Genomic DNA, 15558 nt, shown 5'->3' with positions numbered 1-15558 from the left:
GCATACAGAAAGATATCTAATTCATTGTGGAAAGGTCTGTGGTTTCCTCTATGTGCACATGCCCTCACCTGGCATAGAGACCAATTCTCTACAGTTTAAGAGATGATTATTCATGAATTTCTGTGGTGAGAAAAAAAATCATCACCGGTAATCCACCTTTAGGTCGGAAAGAGAATTTAACATCATCAAGTACAGCCCCTGTATTTTATAGATAAGGAAACCAATGTCCAAAGTGGTAGACAGGCCTGTCTAGGTCATGCAGCTAATAAATAACTGAAGTGAGATTTGAATCCAGGCCTTTTTGATTCAGTCTAGCACTTTATTCACTATACCATGCTGTTTTAGTAGTGAAGAGTCTCTCAGAACTTAGGATAGTCTGGATGACTGCCGCACAGTCTGTTTCCAGGTCCACACTCAGTCTTTCCAAATTAGAAGAACCTACAGTAACTTTTATGCTGATGGTCTACTCTTGGATGACTCAAGATTATCTCCTTATGGGAATGGGGCACCAGAGCAATGCTTTAGAAGAAAGAAAATTTGGTAGGAAACCAGAATATTATTTAATATACAAACTAAAAATAGTTCATTTTGTAATCTTTCATTTGATGTTTTGCCCCTTGCTTCCCTTCCCCCTTCTTTCCCTACTTCTTTGTCTCCTCCCTTTGTCTCTTTCCCTCTCTACCTTTCCTTCCTCCTTTCCTCCCTCTCTTCCTTTACTTCCTCCCTTCCTTCTTTTCTATTTCCCTTCCCTTCCCTTCCCTTCCCTTCCCTTCCCTTCCCTTCCCTTCCCTTTCCTGCCCTTCCCTGCCCTTCCCTTTCCTTTCTTCTGAATACATAATTATTTACTATTTTTAATGGATGCCACATACTTCTGACCTTAACTAACAAATGCCTAATTTGCATAGAGGTACATTTCTACCAGAAATATTTACTGTATCTTTTTCAGTGCCTTGGGATACAGAACTTATGCATATAAGCACTTTAAATCACTGCTGGGCCATCCATCATCCAGCATTGAAAAGTTGTCTTTTTTTGAAGCATCTTTGTCTCCATGGTTTTTGTTGGAGCCTTATGAATGATTTTAATGGTGACATTTTTTGTAGAAAGGGGGAAGACAATATAGTAACTTACATGTATCCCCTCTTGGCATCAAAATATTTCTTAGCCTGGGCAAATTAGGCCCCATGATGCAGATAAGTAGGAAGTTAGACAGAATGTGCATGTACACAGTGAAACAAAATTTCTTAACTACTCTAAAGGGAGGTAGTGATTGAGAGAGGCTGGGGAGAAGGAGAAGGAAGGTTGCTTGTCAAGAGTTAAGTCAGGAAGATGTTGGAGTGGTATATAGCAGGGAAGGTAGTTGCAAAGGTGCTTTAAACACTGGTACATTAAGAGGGAATTATAACACATTAACAGACTATTGGGTTGCCTTATGCCCTAGAAGGGACATCAGTGTAAGAGGCAGTCACAGCCTCAGACAGGGATGTACCTGGAGGTGCAGTCACAGGCAGTGAGCATTGGTGATTCAATGGGCCAGTTGTTACATCTTCAAGTAGATTTGTGGAGAAGGAGGAAAATGGGACTTTCTCCTGAAGCAGCCACATATTCTAGCAGTCTGCTTATTAGCTGATGCCATTTTTCCTTTATGTCTAAGTACAGTTTTTATTGCAGTGGGACAGGGAGAGATTCAAAGATTTATTAAGCATTTACTATGTTCCAGGCACAAAGACAGGCAAAAACATGGTCCTTGCCCTCTAGCAGCTCTCATATTAATGGGAGAGACAACATGGAAATAGCTACCCACAAAAATACAGCATAAAAATAAATTTTAAAAATGTAAAATGAATTGTGTACATAAAATACATATTTTGTGTAAATGAATGATAATCTCATTTGAAAGGGGCTGTCAATGAGGGAGTAGTCTGGAATGACCTGAGGACAGGGAAAAGCCTTTTGCAGGTAGTAGAATTTGAGCTGAGTCTTGAAGGAGACTAGCGTAACCAGAAAGCAGAAGTGAGGAGTGAGAGTATTCCAGGCATTCCAGACAGCCAGTGAAAAGGCAGGGGATCTGGAGACAGAGTGTAGTGTGCAAGGAACAGCAAGGCCAGTATCCCTAGAGTACTCAGAGGGAAGTAAAATATTTCCTCACTCGTTTTATATTAGCTGACTAGCTCATTGAGAGATGCATGTACTGTGCTGACTGAGCTCAGCTCCTCATCTATTCATGTGGGGAAGTGGATTTTTCATGGGAATAAAACAATCTTCTGAATCCTCCACCACAAAAGGAGGAAGGGAATATGATTTTACTCCCATGCATATCTCTATGATCGTAGCCTAGAGAAAGGAGACATTGAGGGGATCATGATGACTGTGTGATTTAGGGAGCTATATTAGAACTTGACTTATTTTGAGTGGTTGTAGAGGGTTTCCCTGGTTTCTTTCAAGTCCTAGATAACTTATAGAAGTCTTTTCCAATCCCTCTTGTTCTAGTGCCTTCTCTCTGCTGATTCTTTCAAATTTATTTAGCTTGTTTGTGCATGGCTGTTTGTCTTTCTTTGCATCCCCAGCACAGCACACTGTTTGGCAAACAGTAGGCAATTAGTAAATGTTTACTGACTAACTGGCCAATGAGAAGCTCTAAGAAGACAGTAGAAGCTGCAGAGAGACAGATTCGATCTTAATACAAGGAACAACTTCCAAAAATGAAATTGCCTAAAAATGTAGTAAGTTACCTTGAGAGGTACTGAGGTTTGGTGATAGACCATAAGCATAGAAAGATGGAAAACAACACAGTCCCTGTCCTCAAGGGGATTACTATCTAGTGAGAGAGTGGAATAAGACATAGAAATAACCACAATGAAAGGCAGAGTATATGGTAAATGTGGAAGTCAAATAGGGTATCATGAAAGACGACTAGCAAGGAGCTTTTGTTTCTATGGAACCTGAGCTGTATCTTGAAGGACAAAAACCATAGTAAGGGACTCTTTTGTCTCTACAAGTTCATGGTTATATTCTATGATTTTTCTGGAGACATTTCACCTCCTAACAGTCACATAGCACCAGGTGCATACAAAGTTAGCATATCCTAAAAGAGGGGTTAGCATAATTGAGGCAGTTATAGCTTTATTCTAGCTAGAATAAAGAGGGTGGGTGCTGCTGGGATGGCATCCAAGGTACACAAAGCCATGCTTCCCTCAAGGGAAAAGTGGGTTTTTTTCTTACGGCTGCTGCTGATGACCTTGCCTTTTTGTATCCACATGGGCAGTCGTCTGCCTTCAGGGAGAAGGAGAGTAAATCACAACTCATATTGACATAATGCTGTAAGGTTTATAAAATGCTTTCACTACCAACAGCCTAGTATGTAAGAGAAAAAATATTATTATCCCCCTTTGAGATATAAGTGAACTGAGGCACAGAGAAGTTAAATGTCTCACATAACTAGTAAGTAATAAGAATCAAGATGTTCTGCCTTAGGATCTTTTCATGTCTACCTGTCATGTTGCCTTTGAATAATTCACTTTAATGGCACACTTTTAAGTTCTACAAAAGGCTTTTCTCACAACAACCTCATTAGGTATTACTGTTGCCATGAGGTTCTGAGAACTCACCAGACTTGCCCATAATCTAAATTCTAAGCTCCCTACTCTATTATGGTGATGGCATCATATTAAGAGATGTGAGGGAGAAGAGAGAAGTGGGCAAGAGTAAGTCAGAGAGTTATTGGAGTGGTATAGTGGGGGATATAATGCAAGGGTGCTTAAACATTGGCACATAAGAAGGACCTATAAGAGATTAACAGATCATTGGGGTACCTCATGCCCCAGAAGGCATAGCAGTATTAGAGGTAGTGTTAAAGCCCCAAACAGGGATGTCATTAGGATCATGGTCACTGGCAGTGAGTAGTAGTGATTCAATAGATCTACACCTTCAAGTAGATTGGTGGGGAAGGAAGAAAGTGGAACCACATTGCTCTTCAGGTTTGTACAGTAGAATGACAAATTTTTAGAGTTAAAAGAAACCTCAGAAATGATTTAGTCCTATTAGAACTCAAGGAGGAGCTCTGGGCTTTGACAAGGTTAACATAATATGTGTAAAGGGGTCAGCATGAATGACTGCTTAGAGATGACAGAGTGCTGGGCCCAAGCTTGAAGGGTTCCAGAGATCTGATTGTTAAATTTTTAGAGTGAGCATTTACACCACCACCACCACCGCCACCACCACCACCACCACTAGAAGTAGGCAACTGCTACAACTGCTACAAATTAGGGCTTGATTTATTGTAGACCACCTAGACTTAAGAAAATGATGGAGAAAGTGTTAATAATGAAGTCCAAACTTAAAAGTGTGTCTTATCTGTACATTCCCCCACCCCCAGCCAGTTGTTAAACATTTACCAGCATACCCTTGGGCAGAGACTTCACTTTGGGTGAGCTGACTAATAGACTACTCAGATCTTAGGGAGAGGGAGAAAGGAAGAGGGAGAAAAGGGGAGAGAGAAGGGATCATAAAGCTTTAGTCAGAGTGATAGGGAGTGGGAGAGGGGTAAGGGGAGGGAATAAGCAATCCAATAGCATCTATTAAGTCCCAGGCCCTATGCTAAGTACTTTACAAACATCTCATTTGATCCTCTCTGGGAGGTGGATGTCAGTACTCTCCCTTTACAGATGAGGAAACTTGAGGCAAACAGAGGTTTGAATGACTTGTCTAGGGTGACACAACTAATTGGTACCTAAGGCTGAATTTGAACTCAGATCTTCGACTCCAAACCTAGTACTCTATCCGCTATGCCACCTAGCTGCCTAGAAACTAATCTGGTGAAATCAATAAAAATCACAGGAGAGAGTGTGATCCCAAAGTGAGTTTGGGGAATCAAGAGAAACAGCCATAAGACAGCAAAGTAGCAATTTAGAGGCAAATTCAGACTGAAGGGGAGATTTGGGGGGACCAAAACGTGCCTCTATGTTAGACTGTCCCAGTTTATTTAATCATTCCTCACATGCCATGGTTTTCTAAGCTTTTCTTATCCTTGATCTCTTTCATAGGTTCTCTATTTTGTCAGTCTCCTTTAAAATGAAGTACTTCGGACTGAAATTCAGAGCTTTAAATGAGGTCTGATTGGAACAGAGTACAATGTATTACTATTTCCTTGATCTAGATAATGATCTAAGTGCAGTCTAACATGATTGGCTCCATATTTTTTTTTTGTTAAAGCAGCTATGCCATACCATTGGCTTATCTTGAACTTGTGATCACCTAAGATCTCCAGGGTCTTTTCACATAAACTTCTGTCAAGCCAAGTCTCTGTCATCCTGTAGAGGTTTTTTTCCCCCTGAATCTACATGCAAGAACTTACATTTATTCCTATTAAATGTCATTTTATTGGTTTCCACTCATTTATCTACCCTGTTAAAATAACTGTGAACCTTGATTCTCTCATTTATCATATTAACTATCCTTTCAGCTTTGTGTTACCTGCAATTCAGATAAGCATGACTTTTATGTATTCCCCTGATTTGATGAACACAATAAGGCTAAAGACTAAGTTCTGTAGCACGTCCCATGAGACCTATCTCAAAGCTGACATCAATCTATTAACAGGCACACACTGGGTACAATAATTCAACCAGTAAAGAATCCTCCTAATTGTGCTCTCATCCAACTCAAATTTCTCCATAGCATCTACAAGAATATCATGAGGTAATTTTTCACATACCTTGACGAAATCCAGGCACCCTTTAATTTACCAGGACCCCCTTGGTCTACCAGTTCAGTAACCCTATCAAAAGTAGGAAGTAAGTTAGAACACAATAACTACTAAGAATGAGATATTGTTGTGCAAAGCAGAATTAACCAGCAAACCTTTTTTAAAACTTGGTCCAGTCTCATTGAATTATAGAAAAGAATTGAATTAGATGCACTCAGAATTTAGACTGATTTCTATACTACATGAAAGAATGAAGAATGAGCACACTGAGGTAAACAATTCAAATCTACTCCAATTGGGAATATTAAGAAGAAAATGCCTTTTTAATGTCTGTAATCACAACAAAATGATGAACTAGCAAATTAAGGTGTTTTATGCTGGCTTAATGAATTAGACTATTTAAAATCCCCAGGGACTCGAGGGTCTGTTTGGTTTTTTATTGTTATTAAAAACTGCAAAGAACTCCCCTGCTCCCCGCCACCCAACTAAAGAAAACTTTGAACATAACTTCTATAACAGTAGTAATAATGACCATATCGTGTGAGTGTGTGTGTGTGTGTGTGTGTGTGTGTATTCAAACAAAATTGGGTATTTGAACTTCTCATGTGGGTCAAGAAAAAAATTCTGAAATCCTAACCAAGAATCCTTGAGGGGCAGGATTCTCTTTCATCTGGCAGAGATTGGAATTATTGTGAGCACTGAGCTGGACATTGGACTTGAGTCATGCTGAGAGTTTTGCAAGAGTCTGAGGAATAGAGAGAGGAAACAGAGTTGTAAAAGGAGCATCCTTTCACTGGGAACAACTATGGCAATATGATGGTAATGAGGTCCCTTCAGGCAACTTGCAGTGTGGATTCCAGGAAGAAGGCCTTAGGGTCTGCGCTCAACTCAATGACTGACCAAGATTCCCGAGGATTGACAGAGAAGAGTGCTACCTACTTTATGGTAGATGGGTGATGGACAAATACGCAAGAATATGGGCCATATATGCAGAAGTGAGCCATGTAGGGAACTGTTTTATTTGATCATGCTTAAGTAATATAGGGATTCTACAATTCTCTCTCTCTCTCTCTCTCTCTCTCTCTCTCTCTCTCTCTCTCTCTCCATACACACACACATACACACACACACACACACACACACACACACACATCTTGTCTGTATTTTTTCTTTTTCAATGGAGGAGGGGAGGTACAATGGCGGGGGAAAATGGATGCTTGATAATTGTTGGTTATTTTCTTCTACTGCTTTCTTTTTCTTTTGCAATTAGGTGGTACAGGTAATAGTCAGAAGACCTGACATCAAATTCAGACACAGGGATTAACTAGCTGTGTGACCCTGGAGAAATCACTTAACACTTTAGTTTCCTTATCTGTACAATAGGGCTAATAAGAGAGAGTAAAATGAGATCAGGTTTGTAAAGTACTTTGCAAAGCTTAAAGTTTTATATAAATACTAATTATTATTGTAAAATTTCATTATCAAGGATGACCTTCTGGGTAAAGGAGAGGGAAAAGGCATTAAAAATGAATATGATATAAAACCAAAAGGTATCAACAAAGCAAGATAAAAAAAAGAATACAGACTAAGTACAGCAGGTTGGCTTCAGTGGACAAGCTTTCACTCTATAGGACAGAAAACTAAGTAAGGCTGTCAGTTGTCACTATTACTTAGAGACCTAAAGAAAAGCAAAAGGTCTAATGTCCTACCAGCTCTTTTTCTAACTACTTGGTGCTTGCAGCACTTCTATTTGATTTTTATCACAATCTTGTAATTTCCTCCTGTTTACTGATTTTGCTTCATATTAAAAAAAATTATGGATCATCACAATTGTTTTGTGACACATGTCTATATTAATTCTATGATAAGAAAGGCAAATGAAGGACACTTACTGGAAATAAAAAGGATTTATCAAGGTCATAAATTTAAATATTTTTCTAAAATTTTAGGGTTTGTCCCCTAACTAAGGGACTCCATGAGCTTTATGTGTAAGAAAAATTTGTGGTGTTGATGTTAGTTAATCATTTTAAAAATAAATTTCCCCCAAAGAAGAATTTAATTGGATCAAGTACTTTAGAAAAGCAGCTATTACTATAATCAGATTCAGGGGGCTTAGACTGGGGACACTTCCCATTTTCAAGGGGGGATGGAGTAAGTGTATGGGCCCATAAGAGCTCATGGTCTCTCTCTCCCTGCCTGCAGTGGGCTATTAAGCGAAATTAAAAAGAGCAAGTGCCTAGCCAAGCCTTGTCCACCATTCATACTGATGAATCTATATCTGAAGATTAACAACTATGAAGGAACCCTGTTTTGACTTGCTAAAAATTGAATTTGATTATTCACCTTTCCATGCTGTTAAATATTTTACCAACACTAATGCCAGCCAGGCCATGTCTACACTCTGGAAACTGGGGCTCAGGCTTTGTGTTCGCAGCTGGTAATTGCATTTTATAGTGCCACTGACCTCTGTTGTGGCAAAAAGCCTCTTCGTCTCAAAAAAGCAATTATATTCCAATTATATTGCAATTATGTTGACCCTCAGTGCATAGGCTTCTTTGCCAGTATAGACACTGTTCAAAGGAATAGTTCACCACAACAATTTCATTGTTATTTTTCTAAGATACCTAAATTAAAACTGGTACGATCCAGTATTCATTGAGGATACTGTATATTGGGATAGAGGATTGATAACTTGTAGTAGAGAGATAGTGATAAAAACATTCTTGGGAAGCTTATGAGGTTAGAGAGTACACCTAGGGTGGACTTCTTATTCAAATACAGAGAAGGAGAATCATGGGGTCATGGGGTCACAGAAGATCATAGATCAAAACTTAAAAGACTCTCAGAGGCCATCTGGTTCAACCTATTCATTTTGTAGAGAAGGACTCTGAGACCTGGGTTGCTTAAGTGACTTACCTGAGGAAACTTACCTATCGAGTATAGATTTAGGGAAATAACACTGAGTAAAAATATACAGAAAAACAAAAGACTTATAAAAACCCAGCTTCTTACAGAAAATTCTTTGTTTAAAGAAACACATTTTTTTTTTTTAGTTTCCATCTCCAGCAGAATGGCAATGATATTTTATTGACCCCCTAGTTTCTCTTAAAGAACTAAATAATTATTTAGACACATTCAGCAGGAAAAGTCCCTGTAGATGGATTCTTGGTTAGAATTTCCAATGTATGTAAATAACACATAGGTCAGACATTCGCTGATTTCAAGAATTATTGTTATGATTATTTCAGTATGAGTAAGAGACTGCCTTGTCTCAAAGAAAGCCCCTAGTTCAAGATTTTTATTTGATAAGTTTGGCTTTAAAAACTACTTAGGATCCTCAGTGCTATTTTTCAACTATAATAAATGCAATATTTTTTAATTCCTAAAAACAACTATATTCTGAAGAATTACCAGCAGTCGCTTAGAATTTCTATCATAAATTAAAAATGGCATAAAATTACCTTCACTATATTTTTATAATTCACCAGTAAGACAGCCTTTGTGGAAAGAATACTGGATAATGGGTGAGGAAAGCTGTCATTGTCTGACCTTGGGGAATTTACATAGTGTCCTCAGGCTAGGATGTGAGATAGGAACAAGAAAATTTTCACTGGGGCACTGTAGCAAGAATGAAGAAAAAAATTACAAACAGCGTATGCCTGATTCTGTTGTCTGTTCTAGAAAGACTTGATCCACTTTGTCTGGTACTTCTTAGGACTAAGGTTAGAGAAACCTTCTTGTAAATCAGATAATAGTTTAGAAGCAGATGAAGTGCCTACTATGCATTAGGTACTATGCAAAGTGTTTTTACAAATATTATCTCAATTTATCCTCACAATAATCCTGGAGGGTAGGTTCTACTTTTATCCCCATTTTATAGATGGAGAAACCGAGGCACACTGAGGTTAAGTCACTTGCCTAGGGTCAAATAACTACAGTGAGCTATAGTGTCTAAGGCCAGGTGTGAACTCAGATCTTCCTGTCAAGGTCCAGCACTCTATTCCTACTACAAGGTAGCTCCTTTCAATAGGTTAAATTAAAAATTTAATCCCTGAAGTGAACCTTTAGGCTAAACGAACTATAAATAGAACCCATTGTAGCACAGATTTTCTTCGCATATTTCTTTGACTCAGTCAAGGTAGATGATGTAGCCTGGTGGAAAGAGTACTGCACTTGGGACAGGTAACCTGGGTTATAACACTGGCTCTATTACTAATTAGTTGGGTGTTGTTGTTCTGTCCTTGCAGTCATTTATGACTCTTTGCAACCCCCATTTGGGGTTTTCTTGGCAAAGATACTGGAGTGATTTGCCATTTCTTTCTCCAGCTCATTTTACAGATGAAGAAACTGAGGCAAACAGGGTTAAGTGACTTGTCCAGGGTCACAAAGCTAAGAAGTGTGAGACTAGATTTTAATTCAGGAAGATATGTCTTTCTGACTTCAGGCCTGGTGCTCTATCCACTGAGCCACCCAGCTGCCTAACTATTTGTGTAGCCTTGGGCCAATCATCTCATCTCTTTGAGCCTCAATGACCTCATCTGTAAAATGAGCGAGTTGCATTTCATCACATGTACAGACTCTTCTGATTTAAAAATTCTATGGTTTTGAAATTACAAATAAAGCCCAATATTCTATTCCATTCCATTTGACAAATAAATGTACCAAGTACCCGCTTTGAGGTAGTCATTGATTGAAGCAAGTACTATGTGTTAATCAATGGAGGACACCATCCTCAATCACCCTTATGACACATATGTTCTTCTAGAAAAGATAAGCACCTTTGACTATAGAACAAGAATATGATTGTCATAGGAGTGGAACATGAATAAAGTGATTAAGTTTTACGGGGAAATAGGGAAGGCTAATAGGAGAAGGTGGCATTGGATCTGGGCCAAGAAGCCCAAAGTTCAAATCCTGCTGCAGTCACTTGCTAGCTATGTGATCCTGGCCAGGATCTGCGATCTGTCTCTCTGTGTCTGTCTCTCTCTGCTTCCTTTTATTTTTCTGTAAAATGAGGATTACAACAAAACCTATGTTAAAGAAGTGTTAGGGAAATCAAATAAAAATCCTTCGCAAACCGCAAAATGCCAAATAAAGACAAGCTATCAGAATTGTTCTCATTATTGTCACCATCACCATCAGCACCACTATTATTGTTATAAGGAAGGAGAGCATTTAATTTGAATATATGAGTGGAAGGCATTTCAGGTGAAGGGAACAGCATGGAACAAAGCAAAGATGTGGGAAAGTTTTAGGCATTCAGTAACCCATGGGCAGTCCAGTTGGACTATAGCATGGGCTACATGTAGGGGACTCATGATGGATGGGACAAATTCAAATCATATTGTAGAGAAAATTGAATACCAGATGTTTTGGCATTTTAGCTTTAGTAAACGGGCAAATGGAAAGGTTTTAGGAGGAATGTGACAATCAGTATTGTTGATTCCCTAAAATCCTCTTTTTGCCTGAGGGACAGTGTTGGAATAACAGAGACTGACATGCACTTTCCTATCCCTTTCCCCTTTTTTGTTTTCTTTTCCCCAATGCAAAACCTCAGGATGATGGTCTGTTTTCTTAAAGATGTTTGAGTATTTCTTTCCCTCTCTTGTGACAGAATGAGGGTTGTGAGGGTCAGAGCTCATCAGTGTGTGCTGGTGTGAAGGAAATATTAGATACTTCATCAATTTCGTATCTCTATTTTAGGGTATAGTGCTGCCTTCCCTTCAATCCATCCATGGACACCTCCTTGAAGACATGGAGGTAATTGGTTTAGACTGTCTGGCTACAATTAGAAAATTGTCACAGAATCAGACCAATATTGTACATGGAAAAAGAAGAACAATACAGCTTAAGTTTGTCTTCTGAAAGCAAGGTGGGATCTTGTCTCTATGCTTTTGCCATTTATAATTTTGACATGCTACCTTCTAAAAATGTTTTTAAGGAAAAGAGAAAAACTAAAGCTTATTAAAAGGAGAGAAAAGAAAGCATGACAGCTCTGAGTGACAAGCCATCAGAATGATTCCCATTTTGTATGACCTTGTTATCAATTCAAAACTTTTCCTATTTAACAAAACAGGTGTTGGAATTTTATGTATTAGAATTCATAACACAAAGCAGTCTGGCTTGTCCATACAACACCAAGAAATCATGCTTGGAACCTGGTGGAGCTGATGTTCTGATATGCCCTCTAGGAGGTGAGGATTATTCAAATGATTGGTTATTCCCAGGGGTTCTGTAGTCATTCACATTACAAAAGCAAATCAAGGTTTTACACACACACACACACACACACACACACACACACACACACACACACACACACACATTTTGCCATTACCAAAGTCTCTTTTTTTCATTTTTTTTTTTTTTTGCCTTTAGGATTCCAGGAAAGAGTTTTCAAAAGGTTAATGTCTCATTTACTGTAAACATATTATTGCCTCAGAGAATTGAGAGGTTTTAGGTCCATTATTCATAAATTAACAATCTAGTGAAAAAAGCAGATCATTCACAGAGATTGCTAATTTCCCTGAATTTCCCTTTAATAACAAATGATTAATCTGCATACTGATGGAGGGTGAGGTGATCTTAATACTTTGGTTTATCCACAGGCTATCACCACCCCCTAAAAAAACCCCACTGTTAATGATTATATATGAAGACATTTTTATCAGCTGTCTCCCAGTAATGTAAGGAGATAAAGCAATTCATCAGTAAGCCACGTGTGCTCTCTCTCAAATTAAACAATCTGTTAGATATTCTTTTCTATACAGAGCAGAAATATGATGGATTTTATTTCCTGGGATTGCAAATGCTTTCTCAGCTGACAAGTCTAAGATGCTGCTGCACCAGTGGAGGAGACAAAACTTTTTAGAAGGCAAAGTCATCATTAAAGTTAGAGCAGATGAAGTCCCTGGGATTTCTAGCACAGTGTCAGGCCTGCAGTCTTAGGATGACAGAGGCTGAAGGGGTGACTAGATACTCATTTGAAAAGCCATAGGGGTTCACTCATCAACATATTCAGTTTTTTAGAGCAGTGTCCACAACAACAACTCCAGCAAGCTACAAGTCTGTGACACTGTTGTTAATTCATTTCCGCAGAAACCTTGGATTGTCTGGCAAGGATTCAATTCCATTATCCTGGGCCCTACTCTACCTCTGCCTGCCTGGTGCACTGCAACAGTTCACAGATCTCCTGATGTTCCTGGGCACTGCAGGGAATTTCATCTGTTAAATACAACTCACAGGCAATGCCTATTTACAACATAAATGATCTTGATATTTTTCCTACCCAGAAATCAGTTATCTGGCTTGTGCCCAGATGTATAAATAAATCTCTGACTTTTCAATGCTTCTATATACAGAACTCTAATAGGCAGCCTGGATCTGATCAGAAGAATTTTGTCAAGGGGGAAGGAAATCATGAAGCACCCTGGGAAGTCTTTTGAGAAGATACAGATATATTGCAGCAGGTGCAGTTTTCTGCATTCTAAAAGACATTTGAAAACAAAAATATTCTACTAAAAATGCAAACAGGCCTAGAATTATTACGAAGATGCAAGATGATGCATCGAACATTTAGCCAGGAAACTCAGACAATGTATAAAGTGAGCCTGTGTTAGGCATTGTGCTAAGTACTAGGTGGCAGACAGATGTAAAATGTAATCCTCACCCTTATGGTGTATTCTCCTAGGTAGGATAATCTCAGATTTGGGAGGGTTCTCAGAAGGTATCTAGTCCAACACATAGCCAGGCAGGAGGCCTTTCAACGGCATTCCCCATATGTGAGCATCCAACTTCTGTCTGAATACCTCGAGTGATGCGCCCTCACTACTTACCAAACTATCAAACAACCAATCAACAAGCATTTATGAAGCACCTACTGTGTGCCGGTTGGAGCCACTTCTAGATAGCTCTAATGGATAGAAAACTGTTCCTTACAGTCTAAAGAGAAAGACAACCTGCAAAGAGCTACATATAAACAGAATATAGGCAGGGTAAATTGGAGATAACCTTAAAAGGAAGGCTGTAACCCATCCTTCATCATTACAACACTCTAGCTATCTGAATGTGACTCAGCTTCTGCCCAAGCCAGAGATGGTTTTTCTGAGGGATAGCTCTATGGACAGCAAAATCACCCAGGTTTGGGTGAAAGTAGGGCTGCATGAAGATATTCATCCTGCCCTCCCAGCACCTTGTCTTCTTCAAGCTAAATGGTTCCATTTCCTCTAACAGATCTTCCCACTTCATGTTTCTGATGTCATCTACTCACCTGTAGCTCATCAATGTCCTTCATAAAATGTGGGGCCTAGGACTGAATATGATTTAGTGTAAATGACTTTTGGTGAAAAGAAATAATAGAATTCCTATTTCATATTAAAAGGCTCAGAGGTAAAATGAGCTGAAAAAGATGAAATGTTCTAGCATATTTTTTTCCTTTTTCTCAAGAGTAGGATCTTTTTTTGGTCCTGGATAATCTATGCAAATAATTACCTGAATTATCCATTATCCTGATAATGATTTTAACTCTCCACTTTACTCTGGCCCTAGAGATACATCTCCAGAGAATTGTTAAATATGAATTAATCCTGATTCTACGACCTATGGATGCATCAGAGTCTTGACACTTAAGCCAGATTCAGGTCTTTAGTCTCCCTGCCTGAATGTGCATCAGTGTTGCTACTGTACTGGTCTCAATTCTTTAATGAGCTCTGATAGTCTCTTATACCAAGACTTAGAAGTCAGATAAGTCCAAGATTTGTCAGAAACCAGAGAATTTCTGAGAGTCCTCTACCACCATAGGAATGAATGAATAAAATTAGGAATGTGGCACCATGGAAAGAAAAATTGACCCTAGAGTCAGAGTACCTGGGCTCAAATCACATTCCTAACAATGTCTGGGAGATTTTAGGTAAGTCATTTAACTTTCCTATGTTTCAGATTTATCATCTGTAATAAAAATAGTGGACTAGCTTCCCTCTAAAGTTCTTTCCAGTTCTAAATCCATGCTCCTATGCTCACTGATTATTCAAACACTATTATGGGCCAAACATTGTGCTAGCAATGTGGGTAAAAAAGAAAAACGAAATAATCCCTGTTTTCAAGGAGTTGGCACTCTATCAAGAAAGATGGCACATGCATATAGAAGTGTATACAAAATAAAACAAAGGTATTTTTCTTTTTTGGGAGGCCTGAGGGAAAGACCATAATAGGTAAGGAGATCAGGAAATGCTTTCTGTAGAAGCTAGCACTTAAGCTGAATTTGAAGGAGTCTCGGGATAAGATACAGGGTGAGGATGGAATAAATGCCAGGCATGGGGGACAAACAGTACAAGGTCACTGAGTTGGGAGATGGGGTGTTATGCATAAGGAACACCATGAAGGCCACCCTGGCCAGACTGTGGAGTGTAGAATGGGGAGTACAGCCTTCCAGGAGATGAGGGCTATTCAAATGATTGGTTGTTCTTAAGAGTTCTATACTCATTCTCATTACAAAAGGAGATCCCAGTTAATACACACACACACACACACACACACACACACACACACACACACACACACACACACACACACACACACACACTGCTATTACCAAAAGTCTCTTTCAAGTCTTTCCATGCTTCTTCACGACATTTAAAATTTCTTACAGCACAGTAATATTCCATTAGATTCATGTACCACCTTTCGTTTTTCAGTGGCTTTTCAGTTACATCTGAACACATCGTGAGACAGAGCGGTTTGCCATTTCCTTCTCCAGCTCATTTTTTAGATAAGGAAACTGAGGAAAACAGGATTAAGTAACTTGCTACTAAGCGTCTGAGGCCAGATTTGAATTCAGGAAGACAAGTCTTCCTGAC

At 39.0% G+C, this 15558-nt stretch overlaps 1 protein-coding gene across 5 annotated transcripts in view; it reads right to left on the bottom strand.

Moving 5' to 3' along the window:
• Nucleotides 1-15558, bottom strand: part of B3GALT1 (beta-1,3-galactosyltransferase 1) — a 722358-nt gene that overhangs the window by 303624 nt on the left and 403176 nt on the right. Inside the window, exon 4 of one of the 5 annotated variants that reach the window (XR_011967677.1) lies at nucleotides 5714-5776. The exons of the other annotated variants lie outside the window; for them this stretch is intronic. The gene's annotated coding sequence lies outside the window, so the exon portion shown is untranslated. The remainder of the gene's footprint in view (nucleotides 1-5713; nucleotides 5777-15558) is intronic. 5 annotated transcript variants of the gene reach the window in all.

This window comes from Notamacropus eugenii, chromosome 5, assembly GCF_028372415.1.
Source record: "Notamacropus eugenii isolate mMacEug1 chromosome 5, mMacEug1.pri_v2, whole genome shotgun sequence".
Lineage (NCBI taxonomy): Eukaryota > Metazoa > Chordata > Mammalia > Diprotodontia > Macropodidae > Notamacropus > Notamacropus eugenii.
The sequence above is the reverse complement of the archived record's forward strand: the minus strand, read 5'-3'. Positions and strand labels throughout refer to the sequence as shown.